Below are 10,307 nucleotides of genomic sequence, written 5' to 3'. Positions count from 1 at the left end.
ATATTGCATATTAATGCGAATAAACTTGATTTTAAATACACTTTCCCCCGTTTTTTTGCTAACTCTGACCATTTATATTATAACGGTCTGCTGTGCGCCGCAACAGGGATCTTACTGTATCTGTCTTTGGATACTGACCACACCACTATTTAGCATCCATCTCCCTGGCAGCACGCGTACCATAGTAGGAGTTAGGAGCAAGGTCTCTTCTAAATATTGACCATTTATTCGCGGGCGTCTAACCTGCTTTCAACCTTTGCTCACTCCACCAATCCACTGGGGTAAAAATACAAACATAAAAAATAAATATATAAGTATCCATTAACCATGGCGGGCTTCCTGTCCAGAACAATGGACTTCAATGACTGGGAAGCTGATTCAGAAAAAATCTTTTCAACAACACAGGCTGTTCAAGAGGAACCAAATGTCAGTAACATAAAACTTTACTTTCAAAACATGGAAAGATTGCATAAAAAACAATCCCGCCTATGGTGGGAAGTCTGTAGCCTGCAGAAATATGAAAAGAATAGGATGATACCAAGAGGCCTAAGGGTTAACCTATCACCCTCATACCATAACCAAGAAGAAACCTTTATTAAAAAGTGGGACGCTGTTATAAGTAAGTGTTCACATGATTTGATGAACTTACTAATAGAAAATGAATTAGTTGAACTCAAAAAGATCAACATAGAAGTGGAAAAGAATAAATTCGACGCACAAAAATGGCAAGAAAATCCGAGTTTTGAAAAATACAAAAACATACTTCAAAAGATCACTGATGAGTATGTAAAAGGTATTAAAGAACGAAAACACACTAAATATATCAGAGATAGCGAGGATTATGCCAAAGGCAAAATCTACAGACACCACTTCAAAGTAAACAGGTCCAAAACACAAGAAAATAGTGAATCATCAACTGATTGGGAGGTATCTGAAAATGAGGAAAATAATAGCTACCAGAATAGGATAACAACGAGGTCAAAAACAAATAAAGGGAAACCAACTACACAACCACAACCAGAACCCCATTTTTTAGACTCGGCACAAGAAGGAACGGATTATGGACCCGAAAAACAAGGAGAGGAGGGATACTGGAGAGGAAGAGGAAGATAGTCAAACTTCAAGAGACAAAGAAGGAGGAGATATTAACAAATGCATGTATCCTTGACAACTCCCCCATGGTCATCAATCTCTCAAATGTTACCTTTACCGAAGCCCAATTAACATTACTTGAGAAGGGTCTCTCATATGTACCAACCAGTGGATTTGATCTATTTGAAGCAGTTAAAGATATCAACCTTTTCACCAGAAAAATGCTTCTACATAAATACTTCAAACGAAGAGAAAGGAACATAACACAGGGTGAATTTGATGACCTTCTAGATACACAGGACCAGGAACATCTCAAGGATCTTGCTGATCTCCTTGAAGAGGGCGAAAGGAACCCTGGGGACGGTCCCCACTCTACTCTAAAACCCCAGAGTAGGTTTACACCCCACCAAGATACATGTCCCCATGTCTCCACCTTCCTAAATCTGGTGACTAAAGACCTAGAAGAACTCAAGATCAAAAAATGTAAAAATTACTTGAACTCATTAGAACAAAGTGCACTAAGAGAAATTAAAAGCATGAATGAAATAACAATTAAGCCAGCGGACAAAGGCGGCAATTTAGTAATTCTAAACACAGATGATTACTTTGCAGAGAACCTAAGATTACTGAGGGACAAACAATGCTATAGGGTCCTTGATAAAGACCCAACGGAACTTTTTCAAAAAACACTAGGAAGTATTCTGGAGAAAGGAATGATAAATAAAGTCATAACAAAGAGTGAACGAGACTTCATGAGTAACAAACACCCTGTAATTGCGACCTTTTACAGCATTCCTAAAGTACATAAAAACAAGCATAAACCACCAGGAAGACCAATAGTGTCCGGAATTGGTTCACTGACAGAAAACCTCAGCATATACAGCATCGACACACTTTATTCGAGCAAATGCCCAGTTTGTACCTGGCAGATACCTGGAATGCGCCGCTCCTCACCTCTGACAAGCCCCGTTGCATTTGCCTTCCCAGCCACGGTTCATGCCTGGCTGACGGGGGCCTGATCTGTTAAATGATAATGATCAGGATTTAATAGGCTGCAATGCTTCGCGTGTCCACCAGATGGCATAAATACATGAATTGTACTGCAGTATATATATATACAGTACTGTATATACACAGTATATATATATATATATATATATATATATATATATATATATATATATATATATATATATATATATATATTGTATAACAACAACCCCTATAAGCCCTAACATACAGTACTGTACACATACAGTACTGTATATGCACATACATAAATTATACTACTGTATGGGCGGCGGGGGCGAGATGTGTTTGCAGCAGAGAGAGATCCGCTGCTCTCTCTCTGCGCAAACATCGGCACATTAAAAATTATTTTAAATACATTTTTATTGATAGTGTAGATGTGCAGGGGGTCTCCGGAGCTGAACCGCGTTGGTTTCAGGTCTGGGGACCCCCTGCTCCCCGAGATACAGCCCCCTTTATGAGGTGCCGGTATCCCTCTGCTTGGTTTAAAGGTCCCGATCACGTGATCGCGGCCTATAAACCAAGCAGAGCAGAGGGATACCGGCACCCCTTAAGGGGTCTGTATCTCGGGGAGCAGGGGGTCCCCATACCTGAAACCAGTGCGGTTCTGCTCTGGAGACCCTCTGCACATGTACAGTATCAATAAAACACATACAGTATACAGTATGAATAAACACTCGTTCTTTACCTTAGCGGCTATGCGCTATGGTAAAGAAGCAGCATTTCTGTATTGTAATAATATTGTACAGTGAGCAGGGGGTTCCCTGAGCCAGAAATTAATGCTCAGGGACCCCCCCTGCTCTTGCTCAATATTATTAAAAATACAGAAATGCTGCTTCATTACCATAGCGGATAGCCGCTAAGGCAATGAAGGGGTTAACCCACCGTGCCCGCTTTATTGTGCGTAGTGGGGATGGGTGAGGGGGGTATTTGGCCCTTGGTGTGAGTTTAGGACTTGCGGGGGGGTTGCGGGTGCACTTAACCCCTTCACGACCGTAGCAGTTAATACCGCTACGGTCATGAAGGGGTTAAGCCCTCCCGCTACCCCCCGCAAGCCCTAAACAAGCACTGTTGGGGCTAATACCCCATTCACCCACCCCCGCTACCCACAATAAAAAAAATACACACACACAGCAGCCGCCAAAAAATAAATAAATAACTCTAAATAAATAAATAAATAAATGACAATAAATACATTTGAAATACATTTTTATTGATAGTGTACATGTGCAGGGGGTCTCCGGAGCTGAACCGCGTTGGTTTCAGGTCTGGGGACCCCCTGCTCCACCAGATACAGCCCCCTTTAGGGGGTGCCGGTATCCCTCTGCTTGGTTTAAAGGGCCCGACCACGTGATCGCGGCCTGTAACCCAAGCAGAGCAGAGGGATACCGGCACCCCCTAAAGGGGCCTGTATCTCGGGGAGCAGGGGGTCCCCAGACCTGAAACCAGTGCGGTTCTGCTCTGGAGACCCTCTGCACATGTACAGTATCAATAAAACACATACAGTATACAGTATAAATAAACACTCGTTCTTTACCTTAACGGCTATGCGCTATGGTAAAGAAGCAGCATTTCTGTATTTTAATAATATTGTACAGTGAGCAGGGGGTTCCCTGAGTCAGAAATTAATGCTCAGGGACGCCCCCTGCTCCTGCTCAATATTATTAAAAATACAGAAATGCTGCTTCATTACCATAGCGGATTGCCGCTAAGGCAATGAAGGGGTTAACCCACCGTGCCCGCTTTATTGTGTGTAGTGGGGATGGGTGAGGCAGGTATTTGGCCCTTGGTGTGAGTTTAGGACTTGCGGAGGGGTTGCGGGTGCACTTAACCCCTTCACGACCGTAGCAGTTAATACCGCTACGGTCATGAAGGGGTTAAGCCCTCCCGCTACATGTATGAAATACATTTTTATTGATAGTGTACATGTGCAGGGGGTCTCCGGAGCTGAATCGCGTTGGTTTCAGGTCTGGGGACCCCCTGCTCCCCGAGATACATCCCCCTTTAGGGGGTGCCGGTTTCCCTCTGCTTGGTTTAAAGGGCCCGACCACATGATCGCGGCCTGTAAACCAAGCAGAGCAGATGGATACCGGCACCCCATAAAGGGGCCTGTATCTCGGGGAGCAGGGGGTCCCCAGACCTGAAACCAGTGCGATTCTGCTCTGGAGACCCTCTGCACATCTACACTATCAATAAAAATGTATTTTAAATGTATTTATTTATATTCATTTATTTATTTATTTATTTAGATATATTTATTAATTGTGCTGCTGCTGCAAGTCCTAAACTCACACCAAGGGCCAAACACCCCCCTCACCCCCAATAAAAAAAATTCACGCACAGCAGCCCCACAATTAATAAATAAATCTAAATAAATAATAAATACATGAAGAGAAATAAATATACAGTATACTGTATATTTATACTGGATATATATACAGTATATATATAATAACAATCCCTATACATATACAGTATATACTGTGTATATATATACACTGTATACATATATATCTATAGATATAGATATATATAGATATATATAGATATATACAGTATACAGTATATATACACACATGATGAACCAATATACAAATACATGTAGAATGGTTATCAAAATCATACTGTCCTACAGATAACGCTTCTCTATACAGACAATAATAATAATCCATTTAATAATCCTAACTGATTTTACAATATAAAACATAACATTCCAATCCACACAGTACATTGCATTTACATTGTATAAACGATGCATAAAATCTATGCACCATATACATTCTGCAAATGAATGTTAACAATATAATTGCAAGCTACTCTATCCGTAAATACAAACACTTCCAAACAAGTCAACTATTTTAACCAATCAAGTAAACAAAAATCAATATATACTGTAAGTACCAAGCAGAAAACACAATTTAAAACCAAAGCTAACCCTTACAATACCAAGGATTACATCTATCTAATTGTAAAAAACCTTATACATTATACACAGCATTGCAATGTACATGAACAATACAGTACATTCCCTGTATCTCCCTGCCTTCAGTGTAATCTGTTTAAAGCCCCCTCCCCCCTAATGTTTCTGTTAAACAGATTATACTGAAGGAAGAGAGATGTAAAGGCCTAAAGGCCTAAAGCCCCCTCCCCCCTAATGTTTCTGTTAAACAGATTACACTGAAGGGAGAGAGATGTAAAGGCCTAAAGCCCCCTCCCCCCTAATGTTTCTGTTAAACAGATTACACTGAAGGGAGAGAGATTTTACAGAAACACACATTAGGGGGGAGGGGGCTTTAAACAGATTACACTGAAGGCAGAGAGATGTTTCTGTTACCAGTAAATCTCCCTCCCTGCTGTCAGTGCAGTGTATGTAAATGTGGGGAGGGGGGAGGGACCCAATGTGCATACTGTGAGGTCTAACCACCCTCACCCCCTACCCACATAGGGCCAGGGAGATCCAAAGGTAAGCAGGAACAGGAACAAATGCTGAAAGAGACAGGAGAGCCAAGCATAGGACTGCACACACAGGGGTCACAAGAAGCTATGCAGAGCAATGAGTGAGGGAACACCAATGGGAGAGAGAGGAGGAGTAGAGGGTAGAGTGAGAGGCAGCAGGGATAGGTGAGAAGGAGAGAGGGAGGAGACAGGTAAATCAGAGAGAGAGATGGCCTGTACAGCATGGGGGGCGGAGCCAGAGGTCTGGGGAAGTTTACAAGAGGAGCGTGTGCGCTCCCTCTGTAAGGTTGGGGTGCGCACACAGGCTGCGTCAGAAAGTGCACAGAGCACCACGCCGCAGGGGTGCCCACTGAGGGAGGAGAGAGAACTGGAGGAGTGACTGCAGAAGGTATTGACACCGGAGGGGAAACAGAATGACGCCGCGAGCAGAGAGTGCCGCGGAGGGGATAGGGTGTTTGGGAACATGCGTGCGCCCTGCGGGGAACGTGTGTGGCAGCTGGGAGTGCATCAGGGCATGCCGCAGAGGGACGAGTGCGGGAGGAGGAAGGGAGAGCAGAATGAGGAGGCAAGGGGAAAAGATCAGAGGCAGGGGAAAGCGCGGTGACGGGGACACATGGAGAGGAAGGAATCCCCTGAACCGTCACAGTATCCCCCCCTTGAGGATAGATCTCCAGGCGATCCTGCCATGGCTTCTGGGGAAATTTCTGATGGAATTTCCAGAGGAGTTTTGGAGCGTGAATGTTACGTGATGGAATCCATGAACGCTCCTCTGGGCCATACCCCTTCCACTGAACGAGGAACTGTAGTTTATTTATGGACCAACGGGAGTCAATTATGGAGTGAACTTCGTATTCCTGCTGTCCATGAATGGTCACCGGATTGGGTTTTCGGGAACGGTCCGGGAAGTGAGAGCTCTGGATAAATGGTTTGAGTAAGGACACATGGAACACAGAAGGAATCCTCATGATGGGAGGAAGTGCCAAACGGTATGTGACCTGATTGATCCTCTCTAATATCTTAAAGGGACCCAAGAATCTCGGGGACAACTTTGGAGACGGGGTCTTGAGCCTTATATTTTTTGATGACAACCACACTCTGTCTCTGGGTTTGAACGAGGGACCCGGTTGACGACGTCGATCTGCCTTGTTTTTTGTCTTGAGACGGCAGTTTGTAGGGTCTTAAGGATCTTCCTCCAAGACTTCTGAAGAGTAGAAACATGAGAATCCGCTGCGGGAACACCAGAAGGGAGGGAGGAGAGGGGAAGACTGCTAGGGTGGAATCAGAAATTAATGAAGAAAGGGGACTCTTGCGTAGATTCATTTTTAAGAGAGTTGATAGCAAATTCAGCCCACGGTAACAGATGCACCCAGTTATCTTGAGATTCGGAGACGAAACATTTGAGATCTTGCTCTTAGGTATGATTCATTCTTTCTGTCTGACCATTGGTCTGAGGGTGATATCCAGAAGAAAAAAGAAGGGAAATACCAAGTCTCTGGGAAAACGCACGCCAGAACTTAGGGCCTCATGCACTAAGTGCCGAAAAAGTGCAATCGCCAAGTGTTCCATATCGGCATGATTTTGGCGATTTTCCCTCGCCGTATGCAATAAGGGCCGAATCCCTGGCGAATCAAGCCGAAAACACTTGTTCCCACTATGGCGATGATTTGCCGATCAGACACAGGTGTATCGGCAAGCATGGCGAGGGCGTGTTATGTTCGCCAATTGAACATCTTTCTGAATCTGGTGAAGCAAGAATGTTCTTGATTGATCAGTCCATTTAAAGGCAGCGTGTATTTTTATTCATTCTCTGTGTTGTTGGGAGAGAGAGAGAGAGACACGGAGCTGGGCGATTTGCATATTTGATATTGAGAGAGAGAGAGAGAGAGAAAGAAAGAGAGAGTTGCTGTGTATTGTGATTGGTTTGTCCCGTGTTGTTTTGTTAACATCTTTTTGTTGTTGTCAGTTTGTAAGTGTTGAGTGCGATTATGTTTACATTTCTTTCCTGTTCTTTGTGAGTGCTATAGGTATGGCCGAGAAGCGTGGGAGGAGTGATGCTGGTGTGAGTGGTACTGGTAGTCGTGTGAGTACACGTCTGAGTGAACGTGGGAGTCAGGGGAGTGGTGTTGCTGTGAGTGCTAGTGGTGTTGCTGTGAGTGCTAGTGGTGTTGCTGTGAGTGTGAGTGGTGTTGCTGTGAGTGCGAGTGGTGGTGGTGGTGGGGTGTCTGGTGGTGGGGTGTCTGGTGGTGGTGGTGGTGGGGTACTTGGTGGTGTAGCGCTTTTGGAGTCTCTTCCATTGGAAGAAGGAGAGTCCAGTCAGCAGCAGCCAAGCTCTGTGGCTGGACGTGGTCGGAAGAAACGTGTGGAGCGGCCACGTAATCCTCGTTTCAATGAAGAGGAAAACAGAGTTCTTGTGACAGGGATTTTGGAGCGCTATGACCATCTGTATGGCCATCTTTGCATTGATTGTTCCAAAACTTTTTCTCGTATCTGATGTCACATGTGTTAATAGAGAACTAATAATCTGTAATATCTCTCAATTATAGTAGATTGTTACACACATAATCCTTCATAGTTTACACTGAACCTAAGAATCCTTCAAATGTGATTTTCTATGTTCATTGAACATTCACGCAAGCTTCCTTAGCTTTGTATGTCTCCACATAAATGTAATACTCATGTGCCACACATATTCAAGAGAAACCAGCATGTTATCTATCTCTTTCAACAGTTAGCACATTTTTTATGTATTTGTCATTAAATTAAATATTAACTTAACATAATTGTTATGTATTTCAAGGACGGACAAGTTCAGCCATGAAGAAAGAAATGTGGGACCAAATTACAGTGGCTGTGTCTGCCTGTGGGAATCGTGTCAGGAGCCAGACGAATTGTAGGAAGAGATTTGATGATATCAAGCCAAATCTAAAAAAAAAATCCAAGCACAACGGATGCATGCTTCTGGCACTGGAGGCGGCCAGCCAGCACCAGCTCTAACGTTAACTCCATTGGAGGAGCAGATGCTTGAAAAATTTCTTCCGGTCATCGTGGAGGGTTTGCCAGGGGACAGGGATATCGGAATCTATGAACATGAATTCCCACCAGGTGAAACATCTTACTGTACTACACGTGTCGTATCTAAATGTTTACATCAATCTTTCCGCCAAATTTTAATACCTTTATTTAAAAAAAACATCTCTCTCTCTCTCTCTCTCTCTCTCTCTCTCTCTCTCTCTCTCTCTCTCTCTCTCTCTCTCTCTCTCTCATATATATATATATATATATATAATCAGCTTGGTGGTGATAGTTCATATATATATATGAAAAACCTTAAAGATAACACCAATATTGTTGTAAGACAAGCTGATAAAGGTGGGGCTATCGTCTTGTAGGACAGACAGGACTATGTGTCCGAAGCGGCCCGCCTCTTAATGGACAGCTCATCCTATCGTATACTGGATCAAGATCCAGTTGTAGACTTTCAGTTGGCCTATCAAACACTTATTCACGATGCACTAAGTATGGGCATTATCACTAAAGTAGAGAGCACTTTTCTGTTTATCAGACACCCTAGAACACCTGTTTTTTATCATTTGCCCAAACTGCACAAAGACACCACACACCCCCCTGGTAGACCCATTATCTCGGGGGTGGGATCAATGACGTCGAACGTGTCCCAATATGTCGATTATTTCCTTCAACCGTATGTGAAATTGCTACCATCTTACATTAAGGACACGTTGCACGTCATTGACTCCACCTCTGAGATCACTTGGAAACACACATTTTGTTGGGCTACATGTGATGTATGTTCTCTATACACCTGCATAGATCACACTAAGGGCCTAGAAGCCATCAATCATTTTCTATCATTAGATTCCAATTTACACGTGTCACAAAAAGATTTTATTTTATCTTGTATTACGTTTATTTTGACACACAATTATTTCACTTTTGATGGTACTTTTTATTTGCAGACCTGTGGAACGGCCATGGGTACCAGATTTGCTCCCAGTTATGCGAACCTCTTCATGGGGTTGTGGGAGAACCTCCATGTTTGGGGGAATGCACGACTGGTGGCTGGTCTGGTATTCTATGGTCGTTTCATAGATGATATCATTATTATTTGGGATGGTGATAGGGGCCAACTGAGAGATATACTGGAATCATTTAATGATAACAACATGGGGCTTAAATTTACCCATACCATACATCCAGATACGGTGGTATTTCTAGATCTTGAGCTGTTCATTGATAGGTCGGAGATGAGGATACATAGTAAAACACACTTCAAACCTGTCTCCACCAATGGGTACCTGCAATACGGTAGCAACCACTACAAAAAGTGGTTGAACAACATCCCCAGAAGCCAATTCTTTAGGATCCGTCGTAATTGTTCCCTCAACTCAGACTTCTGCGATCAGGGAGAGACTCTTATTAACAAGTTTCTCCAGAAGGGGTACGATGGAGCGGTGGTGCGGAGGGCGTTCGATGACGCCCACAGTATTGATAGGAGTGCCTTACTCAAGAGGTCCAGGACCAGACCTTATCATGCTGGCCTTGATCCAGAGGTGGACAGATCTAGCGGGAATCCTTTGCACTCTTTTCCAAAGTTCATTACTAAGTACAATAGATTGGCCTATCAGGTTAAACATATTATTAATAGGCACTGGAACATTATTCAAAATGATCCCATTTTAGGTCCCAGAGCTCCTATTGTTTTCAAAAAAGCA

This window comes from Ascaphus truei, chromosome 2, assembly GCF_040206685.1.
Source record: "Ascaphus truei isolate aAscTru1 chromosome 2, aAscTru1.hap1, whole genome shotgun sequence".
Taxonomy (NCBI): Eukaryota; Metazoa; Chordata; class Amphibia; order Anura; family Ascaphidae; genus Ascaphus; species Ascaphus truei.
This window is presented reverse-complemented; position numbering follows the sequence as displayed.